General features: G+C 42.1%; 1 pseudogene across 1 annotated transcript; it reads right to left on the reverse strand.

Annotated features, from left to right (window-relative positions):
* LOC111174666 (cell division control protein 42 homolog) lies at window positions 1-24989 on the reverse strand (annotated as a pseudogene). Its single transcript, XR_016393560.1, has 5 exons — window positions 23223-24989; window positions 21096-21196; window positions 13282-13369; window positions 5594-8477; window positions 1-1158 (listed from the first exon to the last, which is right to left on the reverse strand). The product of XR_016393560.1 is annotated as a cell division control protein 42 homolog (transcript).
* Window positions 24990-27054: the final 2065 nt, after the last annotated feature.

A 27054-nucleotide genomic window follows, 5' to 3' on the forward strand; every position in this document is an offset into this window, starting at 1 on the left:
TTGTATGCACAGCTAAGATTTATTACAGTGAAAGGATACAAAACAAAGTCAGCAAATGAAAAAGGCATATGGTGCAAAGCCTAGAGAAAACCAGGCACAAGCTTCCAAGAGTCCTCTCCCAGTAGAGTCACACAGAACAGCTTAATCCCCCCATCAACAAGTTGTGCCAACACGTGTGAAATGTTACCTCCTGGGGAAGCTCATTAGAGACAGTGCCCAAGGCTTTTATTGGGAGCTGGTCATATAGGCACCTTCTGCCTACCACATACCAAAATTCCAGACTCCCAGGAGGAAAGCAGGTACTTAGCATAAATCACACTGGTGGTACAAACAGTTTAAGTACAATGAACCACTCTTATCAGTTCTGTGAATGGTGGGAACCCTCCCCAAAACACATCCTAGACACCAGGCCAACCTGTAAGCAGGACTTTCCACAGATAAGCAGGCTCTTGGCCCTTGGCCAAGGCATCTTTACAGCAAAAGTAGTATCAGTAGGACCTCCTGCAGCAGGGTGAGAGCAGCCTGCAGTACTGATCTCAGTTATGCCCTTTCGGGGTCTTTTACTTAGCCAATTAAAACAAGTACCACTAACTATACAGATCTATCTGAAAAAGCCAGTTGATTTCATCCTTAAGCTTCTGATTAACTTTTTTTTTTTTTTTAACCTAGCCCAAGGCATCAATTCAGGCACAGCCAGAAAGTTGAAGCTGACCTGAAAGCTTTCCAGGGCTGAGGTAGTGTGATAGTTGGGGCACACAGACAAGTACAGTCCCAGAGATTGCAAGCGGTAACCATAGAAACAAAGAGTTCACAAATGTTGGGGCATGCCAAGCAGGACATACATTAGTCAGGCAGTACAGGCTATCAGGGCCCCATGTGGTCTTGTACTGTCAGACCTCCCACTCTGGGTTCTCAGTCCAGTCCAAATTATGCAGTTCAGTCCTTGATTTCAGAGGGACTGCCTGAGGCAAGTCAGTTTCAAACAGTTTTACTTGTCTATAACATCAGTTCAACAGCTTCACTAGTGTGGACAACATCTATAGGTGTTCTGCAGGCAAGTGCTGGGGTCACCCCCTGCCATCTCAGTGCTGGTAAGGTGTGAGCCTAGGCTCAGCAACCAGTTTAATTCAGAGAACTCGCAGCTTGAAAGGAACAGTTCTGAAAAACAAAGATCATTAATGCCCTTCCCCCCCTGCCTCCCCATCCCCAGGTGCTGGGGTTTTACTTTTTCCTGCATCATTACAAAATCAGTCGTGTCCTATTCAGCAATGGTAACAACATTTTTTCAATTATCCCCTACTCTCATCTAGACCATTCACCTGGAAAAGTTGTATGCAAAAGGCATAAAAGCATTTTCACAGAAAAACATTTTTGTATAATTTAACCAGAAAGACCCATCATATTCGAAATGGGTCAGAATGAAATCTTAAATTTTTAAAACATAATTATATTGGGCTTAATAACCTGCCATGCCTTTTGTCCTAATCATTTATCCAGGGAGCAGCCTAGAAAAGATCAGTCCCTTTCTGGGGACAGCTGCATTTAATAATCAAACTGCCTTACTAAGGTGTGTATACCAGGAAAAAGGTGAGGGACGTAGAGTCAGGCTATCAGACCGCCATTGCAAACTGCAACTAATTTAGAAAGCTGAATACAAGTCAACAGCAGTGAGACGACCCTGAAATGGGGTCCAGAGTCTGACTTGTTAGTAGTGGGTGGAGGTGTCACACTCCCTAGCTTTTGCAGGAATCCTATTAGGAATGCATTCAGTCTCTGTATCAGAAATATAGAGCTGATCAGCAGCTCAATTTCACACGGCCCCATCAGAAATAAGCTCTTTTCTGTGGGCATTTGTGACCCAGATGGTCCAGCCAGCATCCATGATGTTTCCACAATTTAGCCCACAGAGAAGTGTCTTAAATGTGTAACTATTCCAGAATCTAAGTTTTATTTTTTGAGCAGAACTTCGTCAGCTTTTAGTTTGGCACAGCTAGTGCTGAGGCTGAAATAGCCCAGACCAGGTTTCAGCTTAGAGTCAGGTCTAGGCAATTAAGCGTCAGGATTCCAAAAAAGCCAGCAGCTTTTCTTTAGCAGCATATTCAAAGCCCAGATACTACAAGGCCAGAGAGCCATGTTCCAAGTCCAACTGACAAGTGAGGCTTTATGACACCCTTTTTATCTTGTCAGCCTTAGAGTCCAAACAGACCCACCCAAAAATATGCACATCAGGCTGGAAAATCATCAGGCTTTATGGATCAGACATCTGATTTTAGAAAAGCTCATTAGCAACTCAAATCTGCTTTGTAAAACTCCAAAAGTGTATTTCTATCTGGAGAGTGCCTCTCTTTCCATGTTGTTTCATTTTTTTTCCAGAAGTTACAATAGGCAAAAAGTATAACAAATATCATCAGTTACAGAGACTGGCTTTGTTTTCAACACTCAAAAAAGAAAAAAAAAAATTTCAATCCACCCACCAATGGCAAAAAGCAAGTATTTATTTGTGTGTCCCACTAACACTTTTTCTTTGCAGCTTTCCCTGACTGGGATGATCCCTGTAGCATTCATGAAATTATAATCATATAATATTTTCCATCAATTTTTATCCTACCTCCAGATGCAAAAGCCGCAAAGCACAAATCTATTTCAACACAGCACACCCCCCTCAACCTTTAAATGGAAATTTACTCAACCCTCTACCAGTAAATTTAACATTTACAGGATTAACATTAGAGCTACCAAGGAAGCCTCTCAGCTGGAATTGGGGGCAGGAGAGGGAGGATAGGGCTACTGTACCAGTGATAGTAACTAGGCTGAAGAAATGGCCTAGTGTTTTTTTCCCTTTTCCCCCTCTGGTTTGCTCTGCTGCAGCCGTGGGAACTGACCTAACATTTTTTTCCTTCCACTTGGAAAAAAGAGCAATACAAACTTTTAATATTTCTGGGTCATCCAAACTACCTTTGGGAATTTTGGGGCCCTTCTCCTCCCACATGAAGGAGAGAACAAAATACAAAAAGGCATCACCTTTTCCCCCTCACTTTAGCACATTTTAGCACAGGCTGCACTTTTGCCCCTCGCTTCAGCCAGCACAGCCAGAAACAGCCAGGAGATCCAGCAAGCCAACTCTCCCGGAGTTGGATCTATCATTTTCAAATTCCACAGGTAACTTCTACCTCTCAGAAAATACTGCTGTTTCATCCCGTGAATGACTCAATAGCCAGCATAGTTAGTACTAAAGACGTGTTATCCCTCACTCCTTCACCTTTACTTTTCTCAAGCTGCTTTTGCCATATTTCAGTGAGTCAGAGTTGGGCTAGCAAATCCCATTTCTGACACCAACTGAGTTAGGGGTCCTCAAGACCACCCTCCCCCAAGGTCTGATAATTTACTAGGAGGACGGACAATGTTCAGCATATAGTTGTACTCACAGCTAAGATTTATTACTGTGAAATGATACAAAACAAGACAGCAGATAGAAAAGGCACATGGAGCAAGCACATTAGAGCCCAAGGCTTTATTGGGGGACTGGTCATGTAGGCACCTTCTGCCTAACACATACCAAAATTCCAGACTCCCAGGAGGAAAGCAGGTATCCAGCATAATCCACACTGGTTGTACAAACATTTTAGGTACAATGAGCCACTCTTATCAGTTCTGTGGATGGTGGGAACCCTCTCCAAATCACATCTCAGACACCAGCAAAAGGCCAACCTTGTAAGCAGAACTTCCTAAGGATAAGCAGGCTCAGATCTGCTATGTTAACTCTTTCCTACACAACCCCATTGACCTTTAACTTAGCTGGCATATCCATGAGGCTTAGGCAACCTTAGGAGCTGTAGTGTACCCAGGCCCCCAAGAAGCCTAAGGTGATAGCATAGATCCTGCCTCTGAGATAGCCACATCTTCCTAGTAATTATGTAGCTGTGAGATTCCACTAATGCCCAGTGTGGTAGGTTGAATAATAGCCCCCAGAGATTTCCAGGTTCTAATCCCTGTAACCTATGAGTGTTAATTTATGTGGTAAAAGGGATTTTGCACATGTGATCAAGTTAGGGATCCTGAGATGGGGATTAGCCGTTTGGGCCCTAAATGTAATCACAAGTGTCCTTAACAGAAAGAGGCCAGAGAGAGATTTGACTATAGAAGAGGAAGTAGGAGATGTAATGATGGAAGCAAGAGGCTGAAATGATGTAAGGAAGGGGTCATGAGCCAAGACCCTCCAGAAACTGGAAAACGCAAGGAAACTGATTCTTCCTTAGAACCTCTAGAAGGAGGGCAGCCATGCCAACACCTTTATTTCAGTCTACTGAAACCCATTTTGGACTTCTAGCTTTCAGAACTGTAAGATAATTTTGTGTTGTTTTAAGCTACTAAGTTTGTGGTACTTTGTTACAGCAGCAATAGAAAAGTAATATACCAAGTCTTACTTCTTTCCTGGATATACCATTTCCATTTCATAATGCATGCTTGCTAGGCAATACCCACTTTGTTGACATTTTTATTTTTGACCCATTCCAGAATGGGCAGGTCAGAGAATAACATCATGTGGTATTGCTTAGTTAGCTTCTCAGGGTCCACCAGCACTCAACAACAGGCCAATAATTACCCCTCAAATGGAGTATACCAGGCAGTGGTGTTAGAAAAATGCTGTGTCCAAAACCCTAGTGGGCACCACTGCCTAGTGCCACAGATGCAGTCTACTGCAAGCACTGTCAAGCACTGATATTTGAAGCTCAAAAGGCTCATTAGAACTAGCCTGTCAAAATAGGAGGGCAGTCTGTATAGCCTGCTAGATAGTTTCCTTATGTATCTTCTTACTACCACATCCTTAGTCAGTATAGTTATCTGCTCATCCCCTCTCCTCCCTTCGCCTGGCATCCTGTCCTGCTCTACTGGTATCACATAACTGGGCTGAAATATCCAGGTGGGCTCCTAGTTGTATACTCATCCCACTAGCACTGTTTAATTTGTGGCATTTCCCCACTGGGAACATTCCTAATAATCAAGAGAAGTATTATACATACGCAACACATCTGTTCCCACAATACATTCAGAGGTATCAGTTACAACCACTTGGGTGCGTGAACTTTTCACTGAATAAAAGATAATACAGACAAGTTTCAAGGGCCACAATGGTATGGCCTCTTTTTACCATAGATAAGGTCAACTTTTGGCAGGAGTTACACGTCGGACAGGACATGGTTTTTTCTATGACTGCTGGAGGACTTCAGTGTGGTAAATTCACCTTCATTGTCCCCAAACTTTTTTTTTTGGCAAGAAGCCTCTATATCGTCAGTGTTTACTAGTCACACCTGCTGGCAAGCATCTGCTAACATTGCAATAATGCCATCAAGACAGAAACTTTAGATTTGTCAACCAACAGACACTATTTACACAGGAAACACTTTGGACATCAAAAAGCTTTTCTCTAACACTTTATAAGCATTCATAGCACAAAAAAGTAACGTATCATTTAAATTATACATTTTTACAATGGTACATTAAATTGGCTCAGAGCCTTAACTTTTAATTTGATTTAAACATTGCTTTTAGTCTGATGACAACGTTTTGGAGCAATGTTCAAAGCAGCACTCACCTGCGGCTTTTCTTCGGTTCCAGAGCCTCCGAGGCAGTCAGTAGTGTTTTGTCAAATGCATACTTTAGGTTTTTCTGTGAGAATGCAGAACACTGCATGTATTCGACAGCCTTCAGGTCACAGAACAGCATTTCAGCAGTCTGCAGAGGGAGAAGTTTCTGTGTTCTTGGCAAGCTTCTCGATAATAGAGGGTATCACATTTCTGAGATCAGTTTTGGCTCCAACAAATAAGGAGTCTTCAAACAATGGTGAATTATCTCAGGTACCCACTTTTCTTTCACTTTTCCAAATAAGGGCTGAAGACCACTGAAAAAGACTAGAAATATATGTTTGTGGATAGCTGAGGGGCTGTTCTGTCAAATCTTTCTTGTCCTGCAGGATCAAAAAGTCCGTAAGTGTATGGCTCTCACCAGTTACTGACTGCATAGTTGTCAGAAACCATGGAACGTATTCAGACATTAACTTATTGTTGTATAGCATATCAAGATACATCTTACCAACAACACCATCACGCACAACACAAATTGTCTGCATTGCTGAAATATTTCTTACTCCAAAATATATTTGGAAATATTCCAAATATAATTCGGTACACAGGCCTCTCACTGTTGTGGCCTCTCCTGTTGCAGAGCACAGGCTCCGGATGCGCAGGCTCAGCGGCCATGGCTCACGGGCCCAGCCACTCCGCGGCATGTGGGATCCTCCCGGACCGGGGCACGAACCCGTGTCCCCTGCAACAGCAGGCGGACTCTCAATCACTGCACCACCAGGGAAGCCCCCCCTTTCTGCCAACTTTTGCTTGTCATTCATTCCCGTCTCACTGCAACATACCAACTAATATCTGTTTTCCCAAACCTCACTCATAGACTACATCTTGAAAATGACTCCATTCTCCGAGGTGTGGAAGAAAGAAGGCCCAACTGACCTCCCTCTCAAGGCAGACAGTTGTTGGTAGATGCCAGCTGGAAACTCAGCTGGGGCTGCTGGCCAGAAGCCTCAGTTCTCCTCCATATGGGCTTATTTGGGATTCCACACAGCAGCAGCTTAAGTCCAAGGAAGAGCATTCAAAGACGACAGGCTTTGAGGTAGTCTTCCATTGAAGCTAATGCCAAACCTACTCCTTTGATACAAGGATCAGATATGAATTATTTGGTTCATAAGTGCATGATGCCAGGACAGCTCAAAGAGAAAAATATTGTTTCATAAAATTGTTAAACCTAAATACCAAAGGAAAAGTTATACCTGATTTTGAAACATGTGTTTTAACAACGCAGCCTGAGGAAAGGTGCCAACCAACCTCCACCTTTTAAAGGTGAAGGTGAATGAATTCTTCTGGTCCCAAGATGGGTTGGTAATCAAGACCATGAGGAAAGAACAAACTAAACTGGAGGGTTAAAAGTCTAAAAAATGATGGGGGTCAGTTTAATGTAATTTGTCTTAAGGGCCATAAGGATGACCCATTTTTTACAGGTGGGAGGCCTGTACTACCTTAAGCCTGAGAGATAGCCTACCAGAAAAGAGAAGTGGCAAAAGGCCCGTGGATTTCCACGGATGAGGAAGAGTCCTAAATGACCAGTTGGTGGTGAAGGTCCTCCTGGTGGTGAGATATTTTGGCTGTAGACACTGTAGAAAGTATTGGCCCCAGGAGGGAGAAATGAAAAAGCTGGTCACAGGGTCTGCAGAATATCCTGGAGGAACTAACTCTAGGGATCGTGGTTTCAGAAAAAGAAGGGCCCAAGAGGCGAGGGACAGGATTGAGTCTGGCACCAAGTGACCTCCGCACGCACCAATGCTCCGCTGGGCCCCGGCGTCCGACCTCCAGAGAACTGCGAGCTTGGGGATGAAAAACCCAGGCAGGAGGGAGGGAGATGCAAGAAGGAAGCGATATGGGGATATATGTATATGTATAACTGATTCACTTTGTTATAAATCAGAAACTAACATACCATTGTAAAGCAATTATACTCCAATAAAGATGTTAAAAAAAAAAAACTTTCCAAAATGTCACACCCTGCCTGCAGAAGCAGATTAAAGAAGGGAGTGTCCAGAAATCAGGATGAAGAAAACTACTTAGAGAAGCCCCTTCTCCTATCAGTAGACCACCAGGATTTATCTGGGTAATGAAATGATAATAGGCCTTTTTGTCATCTTCTTTTTATAATTTATCCATTTAAATTTCAGTCAACATTTAAAAAATATCCAATCAGAATGACAGGTGTTTCCAGAAGTATCAGTTTTTTTAATCCTCACCCTTTTACAAATGTAACTGAGGCTCAGTATGGCTACCAAGGAATTCTCCTAAATCATTGAAACTGTAAATTTGGGACCTAAGTCTAAATCAGTTTCTCATTTTATCTTGGCTAACTTCTTAAAATTCTATTTAAGGACACGGAGAGGGAGAAGGGTAAGCTGGGAGGAAGTGAGAGAGTGGCATGGACATATATACACTACCAAATGTAAAATAGATAGCTAGTGGGAAACAGCCACATAGCACAGGGAGATCAGCTCGGTGCTTTGTGACCACCTAGGGGGGTGGGATAGGGAGGGTGGGAGGGAGACGCAAGAGGGAGGAGATATGGGGATATATGTATACATATAGCTGATTCACTTTGTTATACAGCAGAAACTAACACAACATTGTAAAGCAATTATACTCCAATAAAGATGTTAAAAAACAAAACAAAACAAAACAAAACAAAAACCCGGCAGACTTGCAGCGTTCGCAGCTCACTGAACGTGACAGTAGGCATACTGCAGCATACGCGAACACGAAGGAAAACTGCCACGTCCCAGTGTTCTCCGCACCTCTTGACTGCCTGGTTCCAGATCCTTCACCTGCACCAGGCGCCGGGAAGGAAGAAAACTTGGGCTTGTGTGTCCCGACCTCGGAGAGGAAGGTAGCAGGACAAAGTGAGCCAGTATTGAGTATGCCATTTGAAAGATTTTTCCGGGGTGTGGGGTGGGGGAATAGATTGCCAGCGCATGCGCATAAAGAGCTGGATGCCGATCCTCCTGAGTGCCCATGGCCTCACGTGACCCAAGGAATGCGAGCACCATTAAGCCGGGCCCAAGCGAGTCATGTGGGTCAACTGACTGCCTAAGCCACTCCGGTTCTTACAGGTCCGCTCCGCGCAGCACAGAAGCTAAATCCACAGCCCGGAAGCTTCTTGCACCTTTGGAGCGGGACTTGGTCGTCACAGAACGGGGAGACACTCAGGCAGGAAAGAGGAACTGATGCCCAGTTACCCGCGGGGTGCCTTTGGGGAGAGACCTCTGGAGTCAACGCCCTCCCTTGGAAATAGGTTTCCGTGCCCGCGCGCGGGCCATCTGGAGCGGGGACATAAGAGGCGTGGCCTCGGTGCTGCGCTAGATCCGAGAGCTGCGTCGTGTGAAGGGACTCCCTTAAGGCTCACGGCCCTACAGCCTCTGTCAAGTGGGAAGGTCCTGGGCGGGCTTAAAAGCCCTTGCTTAGGCCCCTTAAGCAACGACTGAGTTGTAAGCTTCAGGGAGCACAAGTGCCATGTGTTGGAGGCACCAGTGTGGAGCATCTTCTGTCCCTGCTGGTGTGAGCGTTGAGATGGGAAACCTGAACAGGAACTTTCACAGGAATGCTTGGACTGAGCCCATCTTGGGCTGAAATTGAGAAATTTGGAAGTGCAGGTGCACCCTGGTTCCATTCACTGTGTCAAAGGCAGCCTTGTTTTTGTACTTAAACACCCTTCGGGGTATACAATTTAGGTCTTCTCTGCTGCCAGAGGCAGGTGGCACAACGTGCAAACGTTCAGCAAAGGTAAATTGGATTTTCTTAACTGCCTGAAAGCATCTCACTGCCAGGCCCAATGGGACTTTCTTCTATAGTGTTCTCAACTAAGAAAGACTAGCCCAGTCCTAATGCTGGTCAGTGGATTTGGGCAGACTCTTAATTGCTGCTTCCTTTTTCAAGCTATATTATACTTTGGTGAAAAGACTCAATTTCAATGCTACAAAACTCTGATTTCAGCTCATTTGAAAACCTCAGTGGTTCTAGTGCCAGATGTTTTCTTTGTTTTGAGGGGCAGTGAGGATAAAAGGAACATGATATTGATGGTTATAAGACAAAAATATTGTTTATACACAAAACTTCTGAATTTGCCCTACACTAGCACACAGTTGGGAATATTCCTAATACGGTGTACAATATCAGGCTTTAACTCTACTTAGGAGGCAAAGCGACATGACTGATTAGAGGAGCAGTAATATACATAATGATGCTGACATGGATAAACTGTCTATAATTACTGTCTAGATGACTCATCTCCCATGATCCCTCAAAGCCATTTCACTAGATTTTTCCCTCCATCAATCCATAGATCACTTTCTTCTCCCTGACATGCTTTCTTGACTTCCAGGACACCCATTCTCTTGGTTTTCTCCTACTTCACTTCCTGCTCTTTCTCAGTTTTTTGCTGATTCTCTTTAATATTGCACCTGTTCAGGTGTTCTGTTGATGGACTGCTGATGTTTGGAAGGTTCATAAAATTAAGACACATAATTCATAAACTTTTTTTATTCTGTAATATTAATTTTTCTTGCCCTTATTTAGCAATATTACTAATTATGTTATTATAATTAATACTTTAATATTACTTAGGTTCTACTGACAGTAATAACCTAAATCAGGGGTCAGCTAACTACAGCCATGGGCCAAATCTGGTTTACCAACCTTTTGTAAATAAAGTTTCATTTCAATATAGCTATCTCCATTTATGTATTGTTTGTGGCTGGTTTTGAGCTATAACAGCAGAGTTGAGTAGCTGTCCTAGAGACTGACCCACAAAGTTTAAAATACTATTTATTATCTAGAGCTTGGCAGAAAATGCTTGCCAACCCCTGACCTAAATGACTAAAAATGTAAAATGTAATTGTGTTCTAAGTGTATAGATTTTAATATATTTTCCCCAAGTGTAAATTAAATTACTGTAAACATTTTTTAAATTATTTTCACACATTTTTAAGAAGTTACTTTTCTTCTAAAGTTTTCCGAATTATCTTCCAAAATTAAAGGCAAAATGTGTTATAATTAAAGAATATAAAGATTTTAAGTTAAAATTATTTAAACAATCTTAATTTTTGGCAAATGTAATTAAATCTTACTAAATATTGTTATAAAAATAAAACTAATATTTTAGTGTTCGTAGTCCATCCAGTTGCCAATGTTAGTAGTCAGCATCATATTTTGTGTATATTAGGTCTTGACATTCATACAAAGGACTTTAAAGATAATATGAATTGTTTAATATTCTTAAGTGTTTCTCAGCCACAGCTCTTGCAGATACTGTGCTAATAACCTAATTCCTGAGTAATTCTGGAACCACTCATTGAAATATAAAGTGTTTATATTAATGCACTGTTAACGTAACTGTGCTATGTAAGAATCCCTTGCATTAATGCTATCTGAAAGGATTTGACAAAGTAATTTGTTACCTTCTCCTACTTAAGTGCTTCTGCTACTCAAAACCTTTCCAGTCTCTGAAGCAATATCCATCTATGACGTTGGCCATGCACAACCGAGGAGGCTTCTTAGCATTTGGACACAATGTCATTTTCTTTTGAGGACACACAGCTAGAGATATGCTGGGGTGTTTATCTCCTGGGGCCTGAAGGGTAGCAGAACATACCACCCCAAAATATGCCACTTTGGCATCAGGATTATTTTTTGCTGAAGACAACTGAGAAAAAGCAGATATAAGGAAAGCCTTCTGCCCTCCCCCTATTTGCCTAAAAGCAGGATATAAATTCATTAACATGTTCCCCCTCTTCTCTCTACCAGGAAGGACAAAAGTTAATTACTGGAGACAACTCTAGATGCTTTTTCAGCCCAGAGACAGCACCAGAGGAATCTCCATAACACATCTTACCTTCCATTAGTTCCCCCATATGTTTGCCTTCCCACAATTTGCTGCCCTAGAAACTCAGAAGTCTTTTCCTTTGCCTTGTCATTTACCTAAAAATTTATTGTTCTTTTTTTAAGATGCTATATAGGCCGAGTTCTAACACTCTTTTGAGTTACTCATCTCCGAGTTGCTCCCATGTGTTTGTGCGATGCATACATTAATAAACTATTTTTTAATAAATTTATTATTTATTTATGTATTTATGGCTGCATTGGGTCTCCGTTGCTGCACACAGGCTTTCTCTAGTTGCAGCCAGCGGGGACTACTCTTCGTTGTGGAGCTCCGGCTTCTCACTGCGGTGACTTCTCTTGTTCTGGAGCACGGGCTCTAGGCACGGGCTTCAGTAGTTGTGGCTCACAGGCTCTAGAGCACAGGCTCAGTAGTTGTGGCACACGGGCGTAGTTGCTCCGCGGCATGTGGGATCTTCCCAGACCAGGGCTCGAACCCGTGTCCCCTGCATTGGCAGGTGGATTCTCAACCACTGCGCCACCAGGGAAGCCCACATTAATAAACTCTTTGTTTTTCTCTTAGTCTGTCTTGTCAGTCTAAATACAGGGCCCCAGCCAGAGAACCTAAGATGGCTAGAAGGAAAAGAAAATTTTTTCCTCCCCTATAGGCCTTAGCAGTTTAGCATGTTTCTGATATGTGGTGGCCACTACAGTGCAGGGTCCTCTTGCCCAGGTCAAAGAGTAAATACTGCCTTGTTGGGTACCTATGAAAGCCCTAAGCAGGCCAAATCCTTTCAACAGACCACGGAGTACAAATGTAACCATGGTAAAAACATGGCCATTGGAAAAAAATGAAAGCCCATATTAACCTCAGCAACTCCCTTAGGCTGCTGTTAAAGTCACCCTGTTCTGACTCACAAGCCTCCACGTTTCCTTGTTCTGGGGATGCCAGGAACTATTTGATGACAGGAATCTTCTACTGAATTGTCTACATATATGACTAATTACTTGATGCATTATCACCAAAAGCCTATAGCCTTTAAGAGGGCATACCATAGAAAGGATGCATTTAGAGTACCCAGCTAATTGCCGAAAGAAGATATGTGCTCCAAAGGAAGACATATCTTCACATTAAATGGACCCAAGATTTCTCCACATATATATTTTAATGAATTTAACTCCTTGCTAACTTTTCAGTAATCGGAAATATAATAGTGTAATTTCACACTATTCAAAGGAAGCCTAAATTAAAGGCCAGGGATCGCAGAACTTGAAATAAAGAATCTTAGTCTAGCTGGAGGCACTTAATAAATACTAAAATTTAAACGTGTGTAACTGAAAGCACCTCTGCTTTAACATGTAAAATACATAATATAATTTTCCCGTCTAAAAAAGGGTGTGGAATGCTACAAATGTATTATAGCTTGTTAAATTAAAAATAAATGTGTGGGGACTTCTCTGGTGGCAACAGTGGTTAGGAATCCGCCTGCCAATGCAGGGGACATGGGTTTGAGCCCTGGTCCGGGAGAATCCCACAGGCCATGGAGCAACTAGGCCCGTGCACAACTACTGAGCCTGTGCTCTAGAGCCTGCGAGCCACAACTACTGAGCCCATGTGCTACAACTACTGAAGCCCATGCGCCTAGAGCCCATGCTCCACAACAAGAGAAGCCACTGCAATGAGAAGCCTGCGCACCGCAATGAAGAGTAGCCCCTGCTCGCCGCAACTAGAGAAAGCCCGCGCGCAGCAACAAAGACCCGACGCAGCTATAAATTAATGAATTAATTTTAAAAAAAAAGATCTTACCTGCCTTGAAGGTGGTAGAGCACTACACAGAAGAAGCCAGGTTCCTTGAATAAATTCATGGAGTAAGACCCCACCGATCCGTGTTAGACTATAATGTGAACAATAAATAAAACTTTATGGTGTTGAGCCCCCTAAAATTTAGGGTTATTTGCAACACTAGTCTGCATGAATATCACACAATTAATTACAAACTATAGAATTGTTGTCAGGAGTAAAGAAAAATAATCTTGCCTAAGAACAAAAGCTCCTGATCTAGACAGATGGGTGTCAAATCAATGAGTCCTCTTTTCTCTGATAAATGTTTCATTAATGAATCATATTGGTGCTCTAAAGTATTTATTCCAAGCTAGGGAATTTTGTGTTAAAATACTTGTCAAACTTCAAAAGGTGATTAAATACATTACCAAGGAAATTTTTTTGTAAAGTATTTTAAAAATATAATTATTTGCCTGTGCCGGGTCTTTATTATTTATTTTTTATTTTTTGCGGTATGCAGGCCTCTCACTGTTGTGGCCTCTCCCATTGCGGAGCACAGGCTCCGGAAGCGCAGGCTCAAGCGGCCATGGCTCACGGGCCTATCCGCTCCACGGCACGTGGGATCTTCCCGGACCGGGGCACGAACCCGTGTCCCCTGCATCGGCAGGCAGACTCTCAACCACTGCGCCACCAGGGAAGCCCTGTGCCGGGTCTTAATTGTGGCATGTGGGATCTTTAATTTTAGCATGCGAACTCTTAATTGCAGCATGTGGAATCTAGTTCCCTGACCAAGGATCAAACCCAGGGCCCCTGCATTGGGAGCTTGGAGTCTTAGCCACCAGGGAAGTCCCTGAACCAAGAAAATTTAATATTTTGCTTTAATTTAAAAAATTAATTGTGTGTGTTTCTCTGTTGTGATGAATACTGTTTATACACAAAATTGGGAGTTGAGGGCATAGCTTATTTGATTGATTCCATGCAAGAATTTGGATTCCTGATATAATATGGAATTGCTAAAAGTTTAAATAAATGTAGTGTAAAACATGAAGTTTCAGTTGAAACGTAGTAAAGTTAGAGTGTAACTAAAATACCTCATATATTTTAGGAATTTGCTCTAGTAAAACTCAAGAATAAAACTACCCTAGTGGGTTTTTTTTTAAGAGTTAAAAAAATTAATTTTTGGCTGCATTGGGTCTTTGCTGCATGCGGGCTTTCTCTAGTTGCGGCGAGCGGGGTCTACTCTCCATTGTGGTGCATGGGCTTCTCATTGCGGTGGCTTCTCTTGTGGAGCACGGGCTCTAGGCACGCGGGCTTCAGTAGCTGTGGCACTCAAGCTCTAGAGCACAGGCTCAGTAGTTGTGGCACACAGGCTTAGTTGCTCTGTGGCATGTGGGATCTTCCCAGACCAGGGCTCGAACCCGTGTCCCCTGCATTGGCAGATGGATTCTTTTTTTGTTTTTTTTTAACATCTTTATTGGAGTATAATTGCTTTACAATGTTGTGTTAGTTTCTGCTGTATAACAAAGTGAATCAGCTATATGTATACATATATCCTTATATCCCCTCCCTCTGGCGTCTCCCTCCCACCCTCCCTATCCCACCCCTCTAGGTGGTCACAAAGCACTGAGCTCATCTCCCTGTGCTAGCGGCTGCTTCCCACTAGCTATCTGTTTTACATTTGGTAGTGTACATATGTCGATACTACTCTCTTACTTCATCCCAGCTTACCCTTCCCCCTCCCCGTGTCCTCAAGTCCATTCTCTAGTCTGCATCTTTATTCCTGTCCTGGCAGGTGGATTCTTAACCACTGCGCCACCAGGTTAAGTCCCAAGGTTTTTTTTGTTTGTTTGTTTTGTTTTTTGATGTGGACCATTTTTAAAGTTTTTATTGAATTTGTTACAATATTGCTTCTGCTTTATGTTTTGGGTTTTTGGCCACGAGGCATGTGGGATCTTAGCTCCCTGACCAGGGACTGAGCCTGCACCTCCTGCATGGGAAGATGAAGTCTTAACCACTGGACCGCCAGGGAAGTCCCTGGTTGTTTTTTTTTTTAATCATTACTCTGCACTGTTATTTATTTAGTTATTTATTTGGCCACACCGCACAGCTTGTGAGATCTTTGTTCCCTGACCAGGGATCAAACCCGGGCCCTCAGCAGTGAAAGCACTGAGTTTCAACCACTGGACCACCAGGGAATTCCCCACCCTAGTGTTTTTAACTTAGAATTTTGAGTATTTTGGTTCAGGTCTCAAGAGTACAATTTGTTTTAAGGAAGTGGCCCTGCAGACCGATGTGGGAGGTTGGGTTTCCCTTTCATGCAGTGATTTCCAAACGAAGTTGATTAGGCCTAACAGTTTATGAAAGTAGTAAATGTGGAGTTGCAAGCCTTCCCCTGAATTTCAAAAAGCTTACTAGGCACTGTGGTTTAGATGAAAGTGCATGGCCTGTGAGTATGACATATGTGGGTTCTTTATCCAGCTTGCTCTTTGATATAAAGCCCAGTTACTTCACCTCAATTTCTCATCTGTAAAATGGTGTTAGAAAAACTTAACTCAAGTCTTGTTTTTTGTTTTGGCCATACTGTGTGGCTTGTGGGATCTTAGTTCCCAGACCAGGGATCTAATCCGGGCCCTTGGCAGTGAAAGTGCAGAGTCCTAACCACTGGACTGCCAGGGAATTCCCCTTAACTCAAGTTTTAATTGTTAATTATACCTCGATAAAGGTGAGGGGAAAAATACTCAGAGGACTGTTTTAAGACTTACATGAGACAATGTTTGTAGAGTCGGGAACCCTGATACACAATAAATGGTTTGTCTCTCCTTGCCCTCTCTGCAATAAAAACTATTGGTAACAGTTACTAACAATAGGATGGAGAAGGTAGCCTGCGTATTATTTTTATTTTTTAATTGCTATTACATCAGTTCAGTATGGGATCGTTTCTTTTAGAAATATTTATCCAAAGTTTTGTTTTGGCAGTATTATATGTATGCAGTTAAACAGATGAGAAACACAATTCTTTTCGTATTGTGTTTCTTTTGGTAACCGAATTATCTTAAAGTCTGGTGCATAATGATAAAACATCAATAAAAACTGTCCTTCAGATACAGAACCACAGGATTGGTATGTCAGGGCATATTCTCAGAAATGAACACTAGATGGCAGCTTTCAGACAAGATGGTCTGGGTCAATGGCCCACTTTTGTTTTCCCCTCCTGACAAAACCCAAGCCAAGTCTTTTCCGAGTTTTTCTTACCCAGTGGATCCCGCTTCCCCAGGGACCCTCCCACTTGCCTCCATCAGGACAATAGTTACTAACCTAGAAAAGAAAGCATCTGTAGAGGCTGCTAGAGAGAGAAGATTAAATTTAAAAGAGAGAAACCCAACAAAAAACTAACCTGTAAGCCTTTCCCTCTATTATATTTTATTTTCCTTTTAAAATAATAAACACAAAGTGATTTCATCTTTGTGGTGATTGAGAGGGTGGTGCGGGGGGAGTAGGGAATCTTCTTCAATCAATTCTCAAGAACTCATTATGTTGTTCTTTATAACAGCAAGTAAGTTTTTTTAGCTTGTTCTTTTTCTTTTTAAAAAAAAAAACCTCTCTACTCTCTGCCTATTTTTCTTTCATTCATGCCTTAAAGTATTTATTAAGTTATTTACAGTGTACAACTTGGTACTTACATCAGCTTGGTGCTGAGGGTGGGAGATGAGAAAGTATATTTGGATAAGGTCAACCCTCTACCCTTCAGACCACTACAGTCATAGGGGAAATAAGACAGCGACATAAATGTCAGAGTAAGGTACAATTTCTGGCAGGCACACTTTTGGTACCACAGCACAAATGGAGTCATATCAAGTGGCATTCTCTTTGTAATCAACGGATTTGTCCTTCTCTTTTGGAGACCTCTTAGGTACATTCAGAAGTTCTACTCAGCTCAGTGTGGCTAGCTCATCCTGGTTCTCTACTTTCTACAGCAACTGCTCTATTTTCCAAAGTCTAAATTTTTTTCCCCAGCACTTGACAGAGCCCACACTGATGGTCTCTTTAATGATTTTTGCTTCATTAATACTGTGGTCTGGACTTCCCTGGTGGTGCAGTGGTTAAGAATCCACCTACCAATGCAGGGGACACGGGTTCAATCACTGGTCCAGGAAGATCCCACATGCCACGGAGCAACTAAGCCCGTGCGCCACAACTACTGAAGCCCACGCGCCTAGAGCCCCTGATCCACAACAAGAGAAGCCACCGCAATGAGAAGCCCGTGCACTGCAACAAAGAGTAGCCCCCGGTCGCCGCAACTAGAGAAAGTCCAGTGCAGCAATGAAGACCCACTGCAGCCAGAATAAATAAATAAATAAAATAAAATAAATTTATTTAAAAAAATACTATGGTCTGAATGTTTATGTCCCCCTCCCCAAAATTCATATTTTGAAATCCCAGTGCCTAATGTGATGGTATTAGGATGGGGAGCCCTTGGGAGGGTAAAGCCCTCATGAAGGGTGGAAGATTAATGCTGTTATAAACGGGACCCCAGAGGGTTTGCCTACCACTTCAACTATGTGAGGACACAGCACGAAGGCACAGCTATGAACCAGGCAACCATGCTGGCGCCTTGATCTTGGACTTCCCAACCTCCAGAACAGTGAGAAATAAAGTTCTGCTGTTTATAAGCTAGCCAGTCTGTGGCATTTTGTTATGGCAGCCCGAATGGACTAAGACAATTAATGACCCTTTCTGTTTCTGCAAATTGTACTGATTTCTTATGTTTTATCTTCTCAGAAACTTGTAAAATTTTTCAGATTTCTTCACTAGTTCTTTCTCAAAGTCCATCTTAAATTCATTTACCTCTGCCTTTTGCCTACTTTCTTAGAGCCCCGATCATAATTTTAAACCCAGCCTTCTTAACAGTAAGTTGTATTCTGAAGTGACCATGAATCAAAAGATTCTTCAGCTCCTGTTATCTTCTGTTAATGTTTGGACACATCCTTAGGGATTTCTGTTTTGTTTTTTTTTTTCTTTCAAGTGAGGCTTATTTTCAACAACTTGAGACTTCATTATCTTGTATATTCTACTTTTTTATAGAAAGGAACTTTCTCTAGACTAAAATAATACATGCTCCAACCCACAACAAGGCCATAATAATGACAGGCTTCAAGGCCACTCTGTGAATGTCAGGCCTCACTGTTAAGTGCTACAGGAAGCTCAGCCTGAGTTGACTGTTTTCTTCTTGGGGATTTTTCACCTGACCTAACTTCCTGTGTAGGTGCCCTAATGGCTGAATCCTCCTTAACGCTTAATTTGGGGTATGTTCCTTTGACAATGAGTTCTAACATGGAACGCCCTTTCCCTCCATGCACTGTTTGACCCAGAAAAAGAGTTCCAGAACTGCTCTTCCTGTGAGGGTTCTGGGTCAAAGGCGAAGAGGCAGGCAGCAAGAAGAGGGGCAGGCTAGCTCTGTGGGGTACAGCCCACTTCTTTGATCTCTGAGTGCCATGCCCTCCCTCCCTCGCCTCCACCTCTCCTCCACCTCGAATGGCCTACAGCCTCCTCCCAAGTTCCTGCAACTCCCCTGCTTCCCTCCACCTCTACCGCCAGAGCACACCCACTCCTCGGGCCTGGGGCTGTGTGCCTAAACTTCCCTCATGGACAACAGAGATAGAGATAGCTTTACTGGGGGAAAAAAACACCTTATTTTTAGTAGAATAGAAACTGGGAGACCTTGGTTTTTCTCTATCCAGAACCAATTTACTTTGCTGTTATTTCCTGCTTCTTGCTTTTCTCATCTATCTATGTGTTGGTTGGAAGAAGTTCAATCTGTAGTTTTGCGTGTGTTAACATAGCTGATTTCTTCCCAATTGGAAATGAGTCTATAGCATTTACTTACCTAATGTGAAATATAACACACATACTGAAAACTACATAGAACATTACACTATTTAAATAATCATAAAACAAAAAAAAGAAATAATCATAAAACAAAACCCTTTAAACACTATCCACAGCTATACTAGTTTTGTAATAACCCCACAACTGCCATCCTCCCTCTAAGATCACAACCCTCTCTCCTCCAGAGATAAATTCCACTCTGATTTCCTTAGGAATCACTTTTTTGCTTTACTTTCCCCCCCTCCCCCTTTTTAGTATCATTACCTCAGTGTGCATGCCTAGCAGTGCACTTTGGTTTTGACCGTTATAGAGGGTTACATACGTAGATTTATACTCTACATATTTTATTTGTGCTTTGCCTCTTTCCCTCGACATTGTGATATTTATCCAGGTTGCATTTGCCTGTAATTTGTTCCTATTCATTGATAAACGGCTTTCTATTGTATGAATATAGCACACTCTTCTCATGTTCACAGATAACGGGACTGTTTTTATCTGGGGCTCTCAGGGACATTCTTGTCCTCATACCCTAGAGTACAGGTGCTTATGTATGACTTGTGGATTTTGTTAAGATGCAGAGTCTGGTTCGGAAGGTCTGCAGTTGGGCCCATAAATTTCTATTTCTAACAAATTGCTGAGTGATGCTCAATGTTTAGCTGGGAGTGAATGTGCTAGGTCATAGGGTATCTGGATCTTCAATTTTCTAGACAACATGAAACTGTTTGGAAAGTTGTTGCATCTATTTACACTTTCTTCAGCGGTGTTTGAGTGTTTCTGTTGCTCATCATACATGCCAGTGTTGGTTATTGTCAGATTCTTAATATTTGTCAACCAGAGGGGTGATTTAAACTTGCATTTTTCTGGATATTTGTGAGATTGAATGGCTTTTTAAAGTTTATTTTATCCAAAGAAATCCATTTGGATTTCTTCTTTTTGGAAAATGTTTGAGGTTCCCCTCACCACCCATTTTATTTGTCTTTTTCTCATGGAAAAAACTGCTGTCCCTTTGACCACTGCTGGGGAGGAAAAACTTTTCCTCCAACCTCTTAAAATCAAAAGGGGGACCTGATAGTTAAACTGACAAAAGACCATTACCAAGAGTAAAAGGTTTATTCATATGTATATGGAGCTAACTAAGGAGGTAGCTTATATACCTAACTAGTAGGGAAAAGGGACTGGGAAGAACTTATATACCTAACTTAATAGGGCTTATATGCCTAACTTAGTAGGGAAAAGGGACTGGGGAGAACTGGCTTCTATGGGAAGAACAAATAGGTTTCTTTAGGGAAGACAAATAGGTTTTTAGAAGAACAAATGGGGAAGAAAGTTTGTGATAATGTTTGTTTACGCTCGTGTGAGTGGTCTTTCCTTCTTCTTTATGGCCATGAAACCCCTGGGAGAGGGATTTATAGTGGTTTACTCTTGGTCTATCTCCTGGGAGTAGACCCACGATGAAGAGGGAATTTTTGGCAGCCTTATTTCCCAGAAGTTTCTGCTTTTAGTCAAATAAGGGAAGCTCTAAGAAGGCTTCTTTCTGCACCCATTGATTGTCAAAAGCCTTCAACTTAAAATAATGTTCATACTAATTCTGGGGTTCTGAATATGTCCCTACACCATCATGTAAATTTCTAAGTATTTTTTTCTTCTTGAGGTTTCTAACTGATGACGTATCAAGCTATAATTAACCACTTGCTTGTTACTGGAGAAATTTAGCTTTATTTTTGGACCTTTTATATTAACAATGCTTCCAATGGTACTCAATTTGTATTGTTTTATTTATCTTATTAATTTATTAAAAAGAAAGGATTTCTGGTGTCCATTTTCAGTAGAATTAAATACCAGATAGGTAAGCATTTGTACTTTAGCTGACTTGATAGAGATGCTTTTCAGCAGTCTAAGCAAGAATGAACCTTTTAGAGACATTGTGTTGATTTGGGGGATACAGTTCTTACCTTTCTGACAAGAGGACTCTTGAAGTTGACTTAACTTGGTGAAATTAAGGGCAAATCATCAGAACTTTTGTCTTTCCATTTCCCTACCAATTTCTCTTGTTCTAGGGGAAACAAAACAAATAAAATCAGGATAATGATATCTTTTTTCCCTAAGCTTTACAGTTCTTCTAGAATTTTTAGAACCCACTAAGGTTCTCTTTCTCTCTCATTTGTTTGTTTCCTTTTGCCAAATACCTCCCCGCCCCCTTTGTTTTCCATGTCTGACAGAAGCCCAGAGTGAAATATGCTCCATCACAGCAAATGAATTAACCTTGGCAGAAAATTTTCCTTTCAAATTTTCCTAACCATCTTGACATTTATCCCTGCTGCAAGTCCTTTTAATATGACGTAAAATGTATATTAAAAACTAATGAGGGCTTCCCTGGTGGCGCAGTGGTTGAGGGTCCGCCTGCCAATGCAGGGGACACGGGTTCGTGCCCCAGTCCGGGAAGATCCCACATGCCGCAGAGCGGCTGGGCCCGTGAGCCATGGCCGCTGAGCCTGCGCGTCCGGAGCCTGTGCTGCGCAGCAGGAGAGGCCACAGCAGTGAGAGGCCCACGTACCGCAAAAACAAAACAAAACAAAACAAAAAACTAATGAATAAAACAAACCAATAGGAAAGCGAGCAAGGATTTGCAATATGTTCCCAGAAAAGAAAATATAAATGGCTCCTAAATATAAGATGCTCATCTCCTAACAGAAATGAAAATTAAAGCTATTATGTGATACAATGACAATCTTATCAAATCGTCAAAGACAAAAAAAATATGCTAGGGACTTCCCTGGTGGTGTAGTGGTTGAGAATCCGCCTGCCAGTGCAGGGGACACAGGTTCAAGCCCTGGTCTGGGAAGATCCCACATGCTGTGGAGCAACTAAGCCCATGCGCCACAACTACTGAGTCCACGTGCCACAACTACCGAAGCCTGCGAACCTAGAGACCGAGCTCTGCAACAAGAGAAGCCACCACAATGAGAAGCCCGCATGCTGCAACCAAGAGTAGCTCCCACTCACTGCAACTAGAGAAAGCCCGTGTGCAGCAACGAGGACCCAACAACAAAGACCCAATGCAGCCATAAATAAATAACTTAATTAAAAAAAATAAGTATGCTAATATCTTGTTGATGAGTTTATGGGGAATATATATTCATTGCTCGTGGAAGTTAAACTAGTACAATGCTTACAGAAGTTAAATTAGTACAATCCTTACAGAAGGCAGTTTGACACTTGTCTATCAACGTCTTAAATGCATATAACTTTTGACAAAGAAACTAACTTCTAGAAATTTATATCATCATACACTTGCACAATTACAAAACAGTTTATTTTTCATTACACCATTATTCATAATAGTCAGAAGACTGGAAAGATCCCAAATGCCCATCAATAGGAAACTTGTTAAAAAATATTATAGGATATATGTACCATGGAATACTGTACAACTCTACAAAAAAAAGGATAATACTATATACTCATATGGATAACAAAAATGTTTTTAAATGAAAAAAGCAGGATACAGGGACTTCCCTGGTGGTGCAGTGGTTAAGGATCCGCCTGCCAATGCAGGGGACATGGGTTCGAGCCCTGGTCTGGGAAGATTCCACATGCCACGGAGCAACTAACCCCATGCACCACAACTACTGAGCCCACATGCCACAACTACTGAAGCCTGCACGCCTAGGGCCCATGCTCCACAACAAGAGAAGCCACCGCAGTGAGAAGCCCGCGCACTGCAACGAAGAGCAGCCCCCACTCACCGCAACTAGAGAAAGCACGCACGCAGCAACGAAGACCCAAAGCAGCCAAAACAAAAAACAAACAAAAACAAACCAGGATACAGAACATTGTATAAAATAGTTTACTGTTTGTGTAAAAAAAAGAAAGAAAATAAGTGTATTTGTATTTCCTCCCAACTAGTTGTCTTTGGGATAGAGTGCATTTGGAACAGAGCAAATAGGTTGCAAGGATGTGAAACAGATTTTTCACTATATACTTTTTTACATTTCAATATTTGAATCACATGACTATAAAACATTTTACCAAACAGGTTAAAAATGGATTGAATTTTTAAAAATCACTGAAACTCTTACCTTTAGTAGCAGAAGTTTTGAGAGTAATTCCTTAGAATTAAGTTTGCTTAACTATGAAGAAAAAGAAGGAGATCCATTTATAACAACTCCCGATAATGTGATAAGTGCACTGAATGCTTTATTCCATGGTTCAGAGTGAAAGAACATTGTTTTGAACTGCAGACCTACCAAGAGCATTAACACAGGGCTACCAACGTGTGCACTGCACAGATAAATCATATATTTTATCTTTAAACCTGACATAGAGGAGTCATTCATTCATTCAATAAAAACATATTTCACAATGTGCTAGACTGGATCATAAAAGTGTTTTCAACAAGCTAAACTTAAAAGACAAACAGGCAGCTATTTGATTTATTTTTAAGCATTTAAAAGTATTACTTTTTCATGACATTTGAAATGATCAGACAGCCTCATCTTTATTTGCTAGAACAGGAATTTCGCTGCTGCATGTCTGGTGCAGAGACAACTTCACTTTAAAATAGTCTTCTTACTAATAATAAAAAATACTGTTCTTGTAAGGATCAGGTTTGAATTGTTTGGTAATACCAAGGTAGTACAAAGAAAAAAACAGTTTTAATAAAACAGCACACCTAAATAACCAGAGGAAAATACTTTTGAGATTTTGGAAGCATTTGTTTCAATACAGTAGCCAGATAATCTTATGTCAAATATCATAAGAGGAGCGGATGGGAGATGCAAGGTCCAGCAGTATAAGTGCCTACAGACGGTAGTAGTGGACTGTAATGGTGGATTAGTCCTACTACCATGGTGTGGGGATGGAAATCAAGGACGGGGAAGGTATATTTTGAACTGGGGAGCTAAAAATCTTAAAAACCCAGGTCAATTTATATTTATACTTTATATACCCATAAGGGCCATGGCGCAGGTCTAGTACCGGCGGGAGGTCAGCTTAGAGTTAAGCCTCGGGGGATGTAGAGGCTAATGGTCAGAAATCCCGAAAAAGGTCGTGTAAGGCCGGAAACCCCTTAGCGGAGGAGAGGGAGACGATGATTCTCCTAAGGATAAGAATAAGCTCCTGGGACACCGGCTCACTCCCAGGAAGTCCCAAGGGAGAGAGAAGGTGACGGTGAAGTGGCGGCATCATGAGTCACTAGGACGCACGCTCCTCACTCCAGCTCTCTCGAGAGCACGTTACACAAGACAGAATCCCCGGGAGCGCCGCTGGCCTGTGGCACTCTTCCCCAACCCTCGGGATGGCGATCACGACAGTCTCAGCAGATGCGGGCGAAGACCTCTTATCCCGACTCCCCTGACCTCCGGTTCCCCGATCACCTTCTCCCCCAGAGCCCAAGAGGGGCAGACAAGCGGACACACATCTCTGGACCTGGGAGGAAGAAATGGTGAAGTGTGGCTCGGGGGACAACGCAGTAGGCAGTCGTGTGTTGCGCATGCGGCAAAAGAAGGGGACCAAAGCCGCCGCGGAGGCAAAGACACACAGCTGAGCCAGCCATCTGTCACGTGATCCCTCGGTGGCGGGGAACGTTAGTAGGCAGTAGTAGCCCTTAGACCGTCACGTGAGCCTCTGATGGGTCTCAGGCTCCGGATCAGCTTCCATTACCTTTAGCTGCACCTAAACCGGCGCCGTCCTCTCGCATCTCCTTGCTTCCGGGAGATGGGACGCCCCCCTCTTCATAAATAGGAAAGAAGTTTGAGCAGGCGGGAGGAATAGGTGCACAGAGCACCGAGCGAAAGTCCGCACCGACGCTCTAAGACCAGAGAGTAGCCATGCGTGTCCCATGATACAATAGGCTCCGTTGCGGTCCTGAGGGGACGCTGCCGCGTGGTGACGTCAGAACGCGGCTTCCGGGACAAGGGTGGTCGCGGCCCGGCAGCGCCCCGAGTGGTTCCCAGGTTTCTCCCTTGGCCCGTAGTGACCGCACCTTGAGCGCGTTTGCTTCAGTTCTGTGGCCCGAGCACAACGCAGTCTGCTTCCCGGAATGGAAAAGTCCTGGGGAGGAACCTCTTTGTCCATGTGAAGGAAAACAGTTTAAAAACAAATTGAAAGAGTAGTCCAAAGCCTTCCCACAAAGAAGACTCCAGGCCACCCAGGCTTTCTTGGCAAGTTAAACCAACATTATGAGGAAAACGTAATTCCCATTTTTTTTTCCTGCTTTCTGTTGTGTTAGTTTCGGGTGTACAGCAAAGTGAATCAGTTATACATACACATATATCTATCTTTTTTCAGATTTTTTTCCATTATAGGTTATTATAAGATATTGAATGTAGTTCCCAGTGCTATACAGTAAGTCCTTGTTGTTTATTTTATGTATAGTAGTGTGTATATGTTAATCCCAAACTAATTTATCCCCTCCCCCATAAGTTTGTTATAACCATAATTCCCTTATTAATCAAATACAATACTTCTCGAAAAATGGGGAAGGGAAGGCAAAAACAGGGAACACTTCAACTTTTTATGAGGGTTAGTATAACCCTGATAGGAAAACCTGACAAGGAGAGCAAATAGAAGGAAAATGGTATTTACAGTTTTACTCATGAATGTAGGTGCAAAAACTGGTAAGCAAAATATTAGCCAAATTTAGTTTTATGTAAGGAGAATAAGACGTTTTGAGCACATTGTTGTTTTAACACCAGAATTCAAAGTATTAATTGATTAATGGAAAGAATATGATTATCTCAATAATTGTTGCATAAATGATTAAATCAAATACTTATTCATGATAAATGCTCATGGAAAACCAGTGATGGAAGGGAAATTAATCTAATAAAGGGTATCTGCAATGAACCATATACCAAACATCCTACTTAATGGCAAAACGTTTAAAGTTTTATATTCCTTACAGTGTTCTGTTGACAAACCTGGGACCTTAGACTCTATAGTGTTTCCGCTCAGCCTGGATTTTGTTGATTCCATATACATGGAGCATTTCAGCATGTTTCTCTGTCCTCTCTGTCCCTGTCCTGCTAATTGGAGCTGGATTGTTTTATTTCTTGAAACATAGTAGTCATAGTTATTTTGTAATCTGTATCAGCTGTTTTGTAATCTGTATCATGATAGTTCTAATGTCTGAATTATTTTCAGGTTCCTTTCTGCTGCCTGATATATGTGCTGTGTATGGTCCGTGGTGTCTAGTTTCTTTGTGTCTTCACTTTTTAACCTTGAAAAAGGATTTGTGAGAAAAAAGTATTTGTGGCTGCTTTCAAAGAGGATTTTTGTTTGTTCCTGCTGGGTGCCTGAGGCCTTCTCAATCAGAGACCAGTTTTCATGGGTGGAGTTTCCTTGGGCCATTGCTAACCCAGGCTACAAATCTGAGCAAGAGCTGCCCAATGGCTGCCCATCTGTTCAAAGATGGGAGTTTTTTAAACTATCTTTTCTTTCTCCTATGTAAAAGCAAACTTTTTTTTTTTTGGTCAATATAAAAGCAAAGTTTCCTAAAATTCTAGGGTACTGGTTCATACTTCCCCTTAGAGTATAGCCTGTGAAATCTCAGCTTAAAATGGGGAGAATCACATTATACCATTTTCACGTTGGGTAGCCCTGGACCTTGTCTGCTCATTCCATGCCCAATGAAGCAACTAAAAAAAAAAAAAAGCTACATGTTCTCTGACTAGAAAATGTCCTCAGGGCAAGAATAGCTTTTGTGCTCTGGTGCCCCCCATTTGCTTCTTTCGGTTTCTGCCTTCTCTTAGCTTTGGGCCTAACAGTTCCTTACCTTCTTTCAGTAATTTGATGCTTTTGAGATTTTTTTTTTATAGTTTATCCAGCATCTTTAGTCATTATCAGTGGGCATGTTAGTTTGAATAACCTAACCCATCATAACTGGAAATAGAAATTTGAGATTTCATTATT

This window comes from Delphinapterus leucas, chromosome 6 (assembly GCF_059928025.1).
Source record: "Delphinapterus leucas isolate spDelLeu-1000000601 "Yukka" chromosome 6, BTC_Dleu_Yukka2, whole genome shotgun sequence".
Lineage (NCBI taxonomy): Eukaryota > Metazoa > Chordata > Mammalia > Artiodactyla > Monodontidae > Delphinapterus > Delphinapterus leucas.